Source organism: Thamnophis sirtalis, unplaced genomic scaffold, assembly GCF_051295495.1.
Source record: "Thamnophis sirtalis isolate CommonGarterSnake01/CBP01778 unplaced genomic scaffold, rThaSir2_p1.2 scaffold_15, whole genome shotgun sequence".
NCBI lineage: Eukaryota > Metazoa > Chordata > Lepidosauria > Squamata > Natricidae > Thamnophis > Thamnophis sirtalis.
Window position 1 is genome coordinate 26,353,809 of NW_028261395.1, and position 13,469 is coordinate 26,367,277.

Below are 13,469 nucleotides of genomic sequence, written 5' to 3' on the forward strand. Positions count from 1 at the left end.
CCGAGCACAATTCAAGGTGCTGGTCATTATCTTTAAAGCCCTACATGGCCTAGGACCCGGATATCTGCGAGACCGTCTTCTGCCACATAATTCCCAACGACCGATAAGATCGCACAGGGTGGGCCTTCTCTGGGCGCCGCCAGCCAGACAATGTCGGCTGGCAACCACCCGGGGGAGGGCCTTCTCTGTAGCTGCTCGAACCCTATGGAATGAACTGCCCCCAGAGATCCGGACCCTACCCACTCTCATGGCCTTCCAAAAGGCTATTAAAACCTGGCTATTCCGGCAGGCCCTGGGCTGTTGACCTCATGACTGAGGTCCAGCCCCGATTGGACTGGGTGTATGATGTGGGTTTTTTTAATCTATGTTTCTCTGTTTTAACCTTTCTATTTTTTAAATGTAGTTGTTGTAAGCCGCCCGGAGCCCTTCGGGATTGGGCGGCCTATAAATTCATTAAATCTAATCTAATCTAAATCTAATGTTTGTCTCAATCAAGTTTGGTTGAACCTTGCTGGGTGATGTTATTAAGAGGCTTGGTTGTACCATGTGTTGAGCTAGATAATCCTATTATGTCCCGGAGGGTCATGTCTTTTGTTTTGTAGATAAGCTGGCAGAAAATCTCTCTCTAGGGGCAGGGAGCTGGGGCTGAATTTCTGTTTCCTTTAAGAATGTTATTTCTCTTTTAGGGGAAATATTCTGCCTTTTTAATATTTCCGAGAATATTTCATTTTTCTACGAGGGGAATGGTTGCTAACTTTCTACAAAGTTAGCAGTTGAATTGTTCTTTTCTTGCAAAATTGGATTGCTGCTTAATACTCCAAAGTGCATTTGTGTTTCTATCCTTAGGCCAGCCTTGCTTCTTAGCCTTAACAATGTTGAGTGGACTAACTTCCAGAATTCCCAAGCCCTTCCATTTCAGGAGTTGAAGTCTACTCATCTTAAAGTTGCTAAGATTGAGAAACGCTGCCTTAGGCCATACACTTGCTCAGAAGTGACCAGATCTTCAGTGCAATGAAGACCTAGAAGAAATCATGAACTGATTCACCCATCTATTCTAAATACAAGTAGTCCTTGACTTATGACGGTAATGGAGCTGGAATTTCTTTCATAAGTTATGAAGGTCGTAAGTTGAGGCACCCACATGACCGACCCAATTTTATTATTTTTTCACAGCGGTCACTAAGTGAACACCATGGTCATAAAGTGAGTCAATGCATTCCTATGAGTATATTTTTCCTAGCAAAACATCATAAATCACATCATGTGAATGTCCCATAAAGACACCCAGAAAAAGGGATTCATGAGCACACATATGCAGAGATTTTTCTGCTTTTATATCAATTTGATTTCTGGAAATTTACTACTTTGCCATTGATCATTTTGTTCCACAAATTCATGAAATCAGGCTTGCGAGTTACGTTTTTGCTGCGATGGCCTACTGCAATTCTCTGCCAGTGAAAATGGAGCTCAGGAGGGCCCATGCTTCATTTTTGCTGACGGAAGCACCGCCGATCAGTCCTTTACTGTGGGCCAGATGTAAGCACCCCACGGGCCGGATGCGGCCCGTGGGCCTTAAGTTTTACACCCCTGTACTAGACCAAACTAACTGTCTAACAAAGTTTAATGTATTTGAGGAAGAGCTTTTAACTTCGCTGTATCTACTGTGTAGGGCATCACAAAGACTGCTAGTAACTTTTGAAATACAGCGATGCAGTCTACCTCTGTCTGCACACGTTAGCAATCTAGCTGTATAAAGATGGCAAAAATGCTTTCACCATACAGAGTACACAAGGCTAGGATAAAACAAGTTTGAATAGCGTCGTACTTAAGAATAAGCCTCTAAATTTTATGGGTTAAAAAAATTGACACCATGTTCCTTGCTTCCTCTACATGAAGATGAAAAATAGGGCGATATTGTAGGAATAATGGAATTGAATATGTTGTGCAATTGCTATAAAGACATTGTGTGTTGTACAAGTTTTACTGAACTATCCAAAGTTTAAACAATGAAAAAAACCGGGGGATTATTTTCTTGTATAAATATTAAATGCTGGTAAAAAATTCCAAAACAAAGTACTGAATGCAGCAAAACTATGGAATAATGTTGTGGTTTTTTTAAATTAAGATATAATGACCTCTTTTACTTGTTTTAATAAAAGTCAATTTGGGAACATTAAAACCAATAGCACATGCTTTGATGATGTGGAAGCCTTTATAATTAAACCATGGTGCCATATTAAATATTGCTTAATTTTTACAAATAGGTCTGTACTGCACGTAATCATTTAATGAACCCATGTCATCAAACTTATGCAATTTTGTTATTGCTGTCAATAGGGAGCAATTGGTTTCAATTAAAGGATCGCTTAACTAAAAGATCTGCTTTGTACATGTATCTAGAAAAGAAAATGCATTAAAGCTTCAGATACTTGATGTGTGTCAGGGAATGTGCACAGAGTAATGCAGATGAAGACAACTGCACTTCAATTGATCAAAACTTTTGGGAGGAATAAATATATTTTTCCTTAAGAAACTGTAGGACCTACAGTTAGCTAGCACCCACCCCTCTCCTAGGAAAATGAAATATTTTAGGAAATATTAAAAGGGGGAATATTTCCCCTAAAAGGGAGACAGAAACTCAACAACCCCCGCCCTCTTTGTTAATGGGCCTTTAAGGCCTGGGCCAGTCTATTCTACATAACAAAGATATATCTCCTTCAGGCAGAACATAATAGGAATTGCCAAAAGCCATTTCATTACATTACCCAACAAGAGTCAACCAAGCTTGGGACTCAGTACAGCCTACAGAGTTGCCCCTGCATGGCCCCATGGGAGTCTGACAACCAATTAGAATACAAGCTCAAATTTAAAAGCCCAGAGAGGGTATAAAACTCAGGCACCTTCAGCATCTCTCCTCCTTTTTTCTTCACCCAACATGTTCAAGCCAAGTGATCCTGTCCACCATCAAACCATCTTTCCAAACAGCCACTATGTTTCCAGTGACTTTCTCCCCACTTGGAACTGAACCCAGAAGAATATTTCTTCCAACAAAAGCAAGCTACTTTGTAGAATCTCAGGGCTTTTTAAATCTCCGTAATAGGAACGATGAAGTCATATACACTGCAATTAATTCCCAATAAGCAGGGCATGAGATGAGTTTTGCTTTGGATGGGGTTGTGTTTAACCAAAGAAGCGCACTCACCACTTGGGACACCTTTTTATAATGGGGAGCTATCACAGGATCTGCAAGTGACAGCTATGACAATGCATGTCTTTCCTCAATTATGGAGAGTGAACCAACGCTGGCACTTCCTGAAGTACCTGAGCTTAGCAACAGTTCCTTATGCCTTTTGTTGCAGTTAACCTTGCTTTCTGCAATGCATTGTGGGGGGTGGGGGCTTCTCTTGAGAAGCCTCCAGAAGGCGCATCTGGGCAAAAAAAATAGCAAGTAGGTTGCTGATTGGCACAAAAGGAAGCGCTTCTGTGTCTCATTTGCACTGACTACCAACAATCCTCTGGACAGAATAGAATCATAGGGCTGGAAGGTCTTCCTGCCCAACCCCCTGCTCAAGGCAGGAGATATTATACCACCCCAGTCTATTTTTGAAAATCTCCAATGATGCAACACCCACAACTCTGGGAAGCAAACTATTTCATTAATTAATTGCTCTTCTGTCAGGAAATTTCTCCTTACTTCTAAGTTTGATCTCTCTTTATTCTATTGACATAAAAATGGCTGTGTGTGTCTTTATGTCTGTGTGTGTGTGTGTTCCAGCATAACTCTGGAACGCCTCGAGCAATTTCAACCAAACTTGGTACACAGATGGCTTACACTCTGGAAACAAATACTGTGGGGGTAAGACACCCCTAACACCCCTCGGGGTGTGTGTTCTGTTACGATACAGCCTGTTGTGCCTTAAAATGGCTTCCACTGCACTGCCGTAAAATAGCTTCTACTGTACAGTGGAGTTGCCATGGTAACAGCTTCACAGTACTCCACAAGGGGGCTCCCTCTGGTAAGGGGGAAAATCCAACATTGGAAATTATGTTTGGTCTGGATATTTCCCCCCTATAAATAAATACCCGAGCAACGCCGGGTTATCGGCTAGTTTATTTATATTTCATATTTCCGAACCACCCATCCTCCTCAAAGATGGATTCTTTAATAAGTTTCCACACATTATTTCTTTTCCTGCCCTCTAGTGCTTTAGAGAATCCTCTGTTCTCTATTACAGCCCCTCAAGTACTGGAACACAGTTATTATGTACCTCCTGATCCTTTTCAATAGACTAGCCCTAGGATGGCGAACCTATGGCATGCGTGCCACAGGTGGCACGTGAAGCCATTTGTCAGGGCACGTGAAGCATTGCCCTGTCAGCTGGCCAGCGTGCATACAAGCGCTGGCCAGCTGACTTTAGCCTTTTTTTTAGGCCATTTTTCGCCCTCCCCAGGCTCCAGAGTCTTTATAAGAGCCTGTGGAGGGCAAAAACTGTCTCCCCTGCCCCCCCCCCACCCGAGTTCCTCTGGAGCCTTCAGGGAAGCCTCTGGAAGGCCCCTGAATGCCCTGGAGAGCTTAAACTGGCCCTATGAGCAAACTGGAAATCTGTTCCCGAACTTCCAGTTTGCCCATAGGGTTGGTTTTTTGCGCTCTGGAGGCTTCATGATAGCTCCTCAAGCCTCCGGAGGGCCTCTGGGAGGGGTGCGGAGGCTCTTTTTGCCCTCCCCAGGCTCCTATAAAGCCTCTGGAGCCTGGGGAGGGCAAAAAAAGCAAAAATGGGGGGTGCGCCTGTCATGTGCGCATGCACGCTGGGGGGGGTCGTGCATTGCATTATGGGTGTGGCACACCTGCACACGAACCCCCTGCACTCCCCCCGCTTATGGCACGAGCTAAAAAAGGTTTGCCATCGCTGGACTAGACTGACCTAGCTCCCTCAGTTGATTTAGCCTCCTGAACATTTATCATGTTTGCTGCTCTTTTCTGCACATTTTCTAGGATCTTAGCGTATAGTTTTTGGTATCTTGGTGACCAGAACTGGACACAGTGTTCCAAGTATGACCTCAATATTATCACATGTTGTCTGTTGATGCAGCCCAGGATTGCATAGGCTTTTTGGGCAGAGCCAGCGTACAATACAATAGCAGAGTTGGAAGGAACCTTGGAGGTCTTCTAGTCCAACCCCCTGCCTAGGCAGGAAACCCTATATACCGTTTCAGACAAATGGCTATCCAACATCTTCTTAAAGACTTCCAGTGTTGGGGCATTCACAAATTCTGGAGGCAAGCTGTTCCACTGATTAATTGTTCTAACTGTCAGGAAATTTCTCCTCAGTTTTAAGTTGTTCCTCTCCTTGATTAGTTTCTACCCATTGCTTCTTGTCCTGCCCTCAGGTGCTTTGGAGAATAGCTTGACTCCCTCTTCTTTGTGGCAACCTCTGAAATATTGGAACACTGCTATCATGTCTCCCCTAGTCCTTCTTTTCATTAAACTAGGCATACCCAGTTCCTGCAACTGTTCTTCATATGTTTTAGCCTCCAGTCCCCTAATCATTTTGGTTGCTTTTCTCTGCACTCTTTCTAGAGTCTCCACATCTTTTTTACATCGGGGCAACCAAAACTGGATGCAGTATTCCAAGTGTAGCCTTACCAAGGCATTATAAAGTAGTATTAACACTTCGTGTGATCTTGATTCTATCCCTCTGTTTATGCAGCCTAGAATTGTGTTGGCTTTTTTTGGCAGCTGCTGCACACTGCTGGCTCATATTCAAATGGTTGTCCACTAGGATTCCAAGATCCCTCTCACAGTTACTACTATTGAGCGGGATCTTGCTCCTGCTCAATAGTAGTAAGTCATACTGCTGCAGGGGCGGGTTTCTCGCCCCGTTCCAACCGGTTCGGTTGGAACGGGGCCGGCGGCGTCCTCATGCACGCGCGCAATGCACTCATGCGTACTAGGGTATGCGCGACGCTCCAGCTGCTCCTGGAGGATCGCGCAGGCGCTGTATGCATCCTGCGCATGCGTGGAAGCGCAGAACTCATCAAAACTGGGTAAGGACCGCGGGCGGGCGGGCGTACCCTTCGCCGTTCCCGGAAGTTACTTACTTCCGGGTTCGCTGACCAACCGGTTCGCAGGGACCGCCGCGAACCGGTTGAAACCCACCCCTGTACTGCTGGCTCATAAACGATAGTCCACTACAACACCTAGATTCATCATTAGATTTACCAGACAGAAAGTTACACCACCTTGAGACTTAGATATCCCCTGCAATGAACCTGCTTAACTACTTTAGCAGGAAAAGACCTCAGATAACACTCCCTGCCCCGCCCTGCCCCATGCCTGAAGCTTGAGTTATCTGATCTCTGGGAAAGCACCTTTTCTAGTGTGGCTTCCAGGCTATGGAATGTGCTCCCTTGGAGTTTTATATATCTCCCAAACTTTAGGAAAATGATATAAAACCACATCTTTTCCATCAAGTATTGTTAACTTGTGTTTAATTTCAGTTACTGTTTTTTAAAATTTATATATTACTAGTTGATAACCAGGCACTGCCCGGGTATTTATTTATCCCAAATCTCCTTCCATGAAGGTTGCCACAATTTCTAATGTTGGATTTTTTCCCCCTAGCAGAGGGAGTCTCCTTATGGGATTACTATGAAGCTGTTACCATGGCAATTCCACAGCATTGTACAATTGAAGCCATTTTAAGGCAATGCGGTAGAAGCCATTTTAAGGCACAACAGGCTTTATCTTAACAGAACACATATCCCGAGGAGTGTTAGGGATGTCTTATCCCGCACAGTATTTTTTTTTCCAGAGAGTAAGTATCTATGTACCAAGTTTGGTTGAAATTGCTTGAGGCGTTCCAGAATTATGCTGAAACACACACAACCATAGATAGATTAGTTAGATAGATAGATAGATAGATAGATAGATAGATAGATAGATAGATAGATAGATAGATAGATAGATAGATATAGATGATAGATTTTCTTTTATTGCTGAAAGTCACCTTGGTAACCGAGGAAGCAGAAAGAAGGACACCAATTCAATTAATTCAAATAAACAAAGAAATAAAACATCATGGGTTGTAGTAAATTAACAGAAAAAGAAAGCAAATGGAAGGGGACTTCTGCATGTATAGATGAGAGATATTACAGGCTGCTGCTTGGTCATTGTGGGAACAAAATCTTGGACCAAAGAAACCAATCTTAGGCAATGAAATCTTTCCAGATATGTCTATGTAACACATGTAATTGTCATGAAGCAGAATTGGGGGATACAGCTGGAAAGCACTTAGCTGGCTTTGGTCTCTTCTGGTACTGTTTTTCCATCATTCTTCTGAAGAAAGATGATTAGAAGTACAACTGAGAAGAAAGCATACATTAGAAAGCCAACTATCTCAGAAGGAACTCAAAGGCAGGTTCGATAATTACACTGGCAGGACCACATGATCTGCTTGAACAGAGAGGAAAAAAAATATTTTGCTGCTCTTCCCTGTGAAGATTTTTGAAGGTGTCCATACTTTCCATAAAATGTTTGGCTAGAGATGGACATTTTACGGTGCTATCCAGTTATAGTGGACCAAACGTCCCATACTTCGAATATAAACTATCTGGAGCAGGGCTGTCTTTGTTTGTTTGTTTGTTTGTTTGTGTGTATGTGTGTGTATATGTGTGTATATATGTATATATGTATGCGTATATATATATATATATATGTGTGTGTGTGTGTGTGTGTGTGTGTGTGTGTGTGTATGAGCGTGTGTGTGTATGTATATATGTATATGTGTGTATATATGTGTGTATGTGTGTACATATGTGTGTATATGTGTGTGTCCCATTTTTCCGGAGGAAGAATTCTGAGTGCCAAAGGCGGTGGGTTCTTTTCTCAAGAGAATATTGAAAGATGCCCCCATCTATTGCTGCCCTCGTGTAATGCCCACCCCACAGAACCTTGCCCTGCAAGAGGCGGCTTCGTCCACTGAAGGAAAGATTCTTCAGAAAAAAGGCAAAGTCCATAGGCGCAGGTTTATAGGATACCGCGCACGTGCGCGTACGGCCCTCTACTTTTTAAACTTTAAGCGCCGGCGTACAAGGGCACGAAAGGAACCCTTTGGAGCCTGAGCGAGCGAAGCGTTTGAGTCTAATCATATATTTGAATTTACGCTTAGAAAAAAAAACGAAGCCCGCATACCGCAGCGAGCAGGGTTCGAACCTGCGCGGGGAGACCCCATTGGATTTCAAGTCCAACGCCTTAACCACTCGGCCATCGCTGCTGCACGGGAGTAGCTTCCTAGCAAGAGCATTTAGCGAGACCTATCCGTCAGTCACACCAGAGCTGACCAATCAGAAAACAGGAAGTCTCCGCCTGGTCCAATTGAGATCCGAGGCGGGCTGACCCTCGGGGAGGAAACTGCTTTTGTGTAAAGAGCTCCCCGGAGCCGCTCGGCTTGTTACATCGTCGCGGTCGTTTGCGGTTTCCTCCATTTCCTTCAAAATGCATGGTTCAGCAAACAAGTCCGGGATCTCGGCTTGCGTGCTTGTAAATGCATCCCCCCCCCTCCAGTGGCCTAAGAACTTGGCTACTTTAAGACTTGTGGACTTCAACTCCCAGAATTCCTCAGCCAGCAAAGCTGGTTGGTGAATTCTGGGAGTTGAAGTTCACAAGTCTTAAAGTTGCCACGGTTGGAGACCCCTGGCCTAAAGTGCACTTCCCCAAAGCAATCTTAGGTTTCCGAAATGCAATGAAAGAAGTGTTGTTTTTTTTATGGGAGTCCTTTTTTGTGTTGGAGGCCTTGACCGTGATGGCATTAGCATGTTGTTGCAAAGCCCAATGCAAACCATGGCTTCCAAGGGGCACATTTGAATGCCCAGCTCAGACTCTGCCCATCATCATCATCATCATCATCATCATAGGGTCAAATTAGGGATCAGGTACCCCTCCTCCCAACACAGGGGTCTCCAATCTTGGCAACTTTAAGCCTGGGGCTGGCTGGGGAACTCTGGGAGTTGAAGTCCATCAGGGTTAAAAGTTGCCAAGAAGACCCCCATCCCAACACATGGAGGAGGTAGGGAATCAGTTGCCTTCAGGCTTATGACCATAATTGGAGCCAGGATTTCTGTTGCTAAACAAGGCTGTTGTTCAGTTGAGTTGTGCTCGATTTTACAACCATTTTTTTGCCATGGCCGTTAAACAAATCACCGCAATTAAGTGAATCTGGTTTTCTCCATTGGCTTTGCTGGTTAGAAGCTCCCCGAGAAGGTTGTAATCGCATGGATGCTGCAACTAGTGTGAATACATGCCAGTTGTCAGTTGCCTGAGTTTTGATCACGGGACTGTGGCAATGCTGGGCCTGGGTGAGTTGTAAGTCAGTTTTTTTTCAGAGCTGTTTAAACTTGGAAGAATCCTATTGGAAGAAATGTCCTTCTTGATTCAGTTCCAAGTGGGGAAAAAGACACTGGAAGCATGGAGGTTGCTTGGAATGATGGCTTAATGGTGGACAGGACCACATGGCTTGAGCTCCTGAACAGAAAAGGGGGTCACATGCTGTAAGTTGTTGAGTGAAGAAGAAAAGAGGGAGGGGAAGGGGTGTGCTGAGAGTTCCTGAGTTTTTTATACTATCTGTTCAGCCCAACATCTCTGTTTCCTGTTCAATCAGAAATGTATTCTGATTGGTTGTCAGATTACCAGGGGGGGGGGCTTAGCTAGCTTTGTAAGTTCTGTGTCTTTTGAGTACCAAGCTTGGTCGAGTTCCCAGATACCATGTGGTGAGTTTCTGTTGCAGGCTAATCATACCTTTGTTATGTAGAGTAGACCAGCTCAGGGTTTTTAATGGCCCATCAAAAATGTGAGGGCTATTAAGAGTGAGTCTGTTTCCTGCCTAAAAACACATTTCTCCATTTTGTATCCAGGGAAATATAATATTCTGCCTTTTCAATATTTCCCAGAATATTTCATTCTTCTAGGAGAGGGATGGGTGCTAACTTCCTACAGTCCCTAGATGAATGCTTTTAAGTTGAGGACTCTGTAATAGCTGGGGAATTCTGGGAGTTGAAGTCCACCAGGCTTAAAGTTGCCAAAGTTGGAGACCCTTGCTCTGTAACACACTATCCCAGATCATTTGCAGACCTGATGCTTCTAAGCACCCCACAGGCCAGAACCGGCCCCTGAGCCTTCAGTTTGAGACCCTTGTTCTACATGCACTATGATGCTAAACTTGACGTAGTTTTAGCATCCCCCGGAAACCCATATAGTTTACGATACAATACATTGTGCAGATTTTTGAAAACAGTTCATTCTTAATTAAGCTTCTTGTACGAATAAACCCATAAACTAGTGGCATCTCATATTGATAATCTGAGTTTGTATCCTATTTTCTCACTTAAGTGATAGACTATTTCCCCACTCAGACTGGGAAAATGACTTCATTGAATCAGATGCCATAGTCAAACTCATTTTTATTTGTTAAAATTATTTCACATTTCTTAAACATCCTTAAATTCTCTTCACAAATAAATGGTCTCCATGTGTATTAATCATCGCTCTCAATCCAGAGATAATATTACATTATTTCTCCATGTTTACATCACATGGTAGGATCTCTGATGGGAAACATAATATCTATTAGCTCACATACTAATCATGGGAATAATTTAAGTGGACAAATGCTTTTGTAGGATTTCACTGTCTGAAAAAGATTAAAATTAAATGTAGTTACTTGGAAAAATGAGGACAATGTTGTTTACAATCTGAGGAAACGGAATTATTCCTGTTAAAATGCCCATGTTTCAAAGGACTTTATATTAGAAAATTATATGCATGCTTGACTCATCATTTTAAGCCCATTTCCTAGCATGGTCATCTTCTTGTGGGAAAATATTGACACATTTGTATAACTCCTTTATTATAGACTTTACCACTCAAAGGGTTTCTAATGTTTTAGGGATGAAAAGGCATTTTTCCACTCTTTCTAACGGCATATTTATTTTGCAACTATCCTCTTATTACTTGCCAGATTTTAATTTTCTAACTAGAAACATTAATGCTAGCTTTCAGTGTGAGACCAACTATGCATTCAGTCCAATTTCTCTTTTTGACAGTTCAGGGGAAAAGCATCCAAACAGGTAATTATAGAAAAAAAAATCTGGAAAAAAGGTAATAGTTGTTGATTGTAGAAGGCTTTAAAAACTGTTGAAATAGAAAAGCATGTTTGAAAGTTGATGAGATCAGTACATGCTGTACATTGCAAAAGCGCTAGCCCATTGTGAGTTATGGACCAGTGAACTAACTGACCAATGAGTGACTGATCCAGAAGTCACTTTGCTTGCAGTAGAAGCTCATAGCACATTTTCTTAGTAAACAGATACTCAGAGTTGATTTTAAAGTAGCATATTAATATGGATAAATTTTGTGAATTCAGAACAAGTTATTTACCCACAGAAAACTGAGGACAGTATGAATCAGGCGTCATCAATTTTTGGACCTCAGGGACCACTAAATTCATAATTTTAAATCCCGTGGACCACTGATATGATCTGCCTAATAACCAGCTGGGTGGGCGTGACTAAGTGGTCATGTGACTGACTGGGAATGGCCAACTTGATGTCATGTCAAGGGGCACCTCGCTAGCCTCTACTCGCCCCTCCCCTCCCAGCCACTCCTTGCCTGCCTGCCCAGGTTCCTTAGAGCCCCAACAGGAAGCAGTTGTTGGAGCTAAGCAGCCACCATGAGAAAGTTGGCAAAACAGCTGGCTCAGTTCAAATTGGATCTTATGGAAAAGGAGGCTCAGCAGAAGCACCTCAATGAGGACTACGAGCATAGGCTTTCCAAGCAGAGAGAAGTCATGCGGGACTGCAAGGCCAGGTACCGGCACCTGGAGGCTCAGCCGGCTGAGATGGTCAGCCAGTTCCAGGCCATGATGCAGTCCTACTGGAACAAGGCCCTCCAGCTCTTTGCCATCAGTGGCACTTCCCTCCAACCTTCACCCAAAGCCCCGCACCAGGAGGCTGAAGCAGACCCAAAGTCGGAAATACTCTCCCCCCCCTCCGATCCACACAAATACCCCGGGGGATATGCAGCAACATAAACATTCATTGCACGTATCTGGCCCAGGGGCCGTAGTTTGAGGACCCCTGATTTAGTGCAATATAAAAAAAATTCTGCGGACGACCAAAATTGCATCTTTGTGCTGGACCTCTTTACAGCTTTTGACTTCCATTATCGGTATTTTCTGTTGGGTGGCTGTTACTATAGCTAGGTTAAGACCTGGAGATGCTACATATCTAGATCATAACTCTTATTTGTTGTTATCACAGTGATAAGAGGGAATGCTCAAATCTGTCCTGCTATATTGCAAATGTGGTCCATGAAGTTTAATGAACATGGTTTATTCAACAAACCATGGCTTAAAATTAGATTTAGTATTATATTTGAAAACACAGTTTGATTTTTCTGAAGTCAGTTCAAGCTAAGTCATGCTTTAGAAACTGTTAGAGAGTATTGTAAGAAAGATGAACTCAAATTACTAATGCTGCATTGCCCATGCAAATAAAACAATCTACAGTAAAGTGACCAGATTTTAAGATGGGCAAAGTGGGACACCATTGATGGGGGGGGGGGGCTCGGAGCGCCTGAGCTGTAAAAAAAAAAAGCCTTCCCCCGATTGCCTTCCCCCAACGCCCCCAACCCTTTCAAAAGCCACCCCCATCGCCAGCCTCTCCCAACCGGATCCCCGCCTGCCTCCCCTCGGCTCATCTGGACCAGGTTGCTAGCGGCGGCTTGCAAGGCATGGCTGCAGGGAGAGCGGCGCCCGAGAGAAGCGGGCAAAAAAACCCAACAACTTCTGACAGCTGAGCCGCTTGGCCCGGAACCGAGCCTCCTCCTCGCTGTGTTGCCGCTGCCGGAAAGCCCCCCCCCCCCCGCTGCCTGAGGCCACCAGATGGCTGTCGCAAAAACATTGCGTGTCGGCACGCGCACGCACCAGAGGGGAGAGAGCCTCATCCCTTGTCGTGCGCTTCAAGCGAGCCGAGCGGAGGGAGGGAAACCACTGCCCTCTAAAGGCCACATCGGAAACAACACTTCAGAGAAATAAAAACTTTTTTTTAACGGCGTCCTTTTAAAAATTGATGATTCAGCGTCTTTTCTTTCTTTTGGAAAATCGGGACTTTTTGAACATGCCAAGGGACATGGGACAAATTTTGAAAAATCGTGACTGTCCCACCAAAAGCGGGACGTCTGGTCACCTTAATCTACAGCAGCATTTAACAATTGAATAATCCCAAGCATTTACTGTAAGTTTGTAACTCTCCTAAAATATTGGGTGGCCTAATGCAGATACTGTATTTCTCAAAGAAACAAAAATGGTTAACTGAAATTACTGAGGCTGATAGATTTATAGTCCATTAGAATCAGAAAAGTAAACACAGATGTTTGGAAGCATCTGTTCTTGTGAAACTGCCAAACTTGATCTTTG

General features: G+C 43.7%; 1 non-coding gene across 1 annotated transcript; it reads right to left on the reverse strand.

The window, feature by feature from the left end:
* Window positions 1-8,191: 8,191 nt before the first annotated feature.
* TRNAS-UGA (transfer RNA serine (anticodon UGA)) lies at window positions 8,192-8,273 on the reverse strand. Its single transcript has one exon. It is a non-coding gene; the product is annotated as a tRNA-Ser (tRNA).
* Window positions 8,274-13,469: the final 5,196 nt, after the last annotated feature.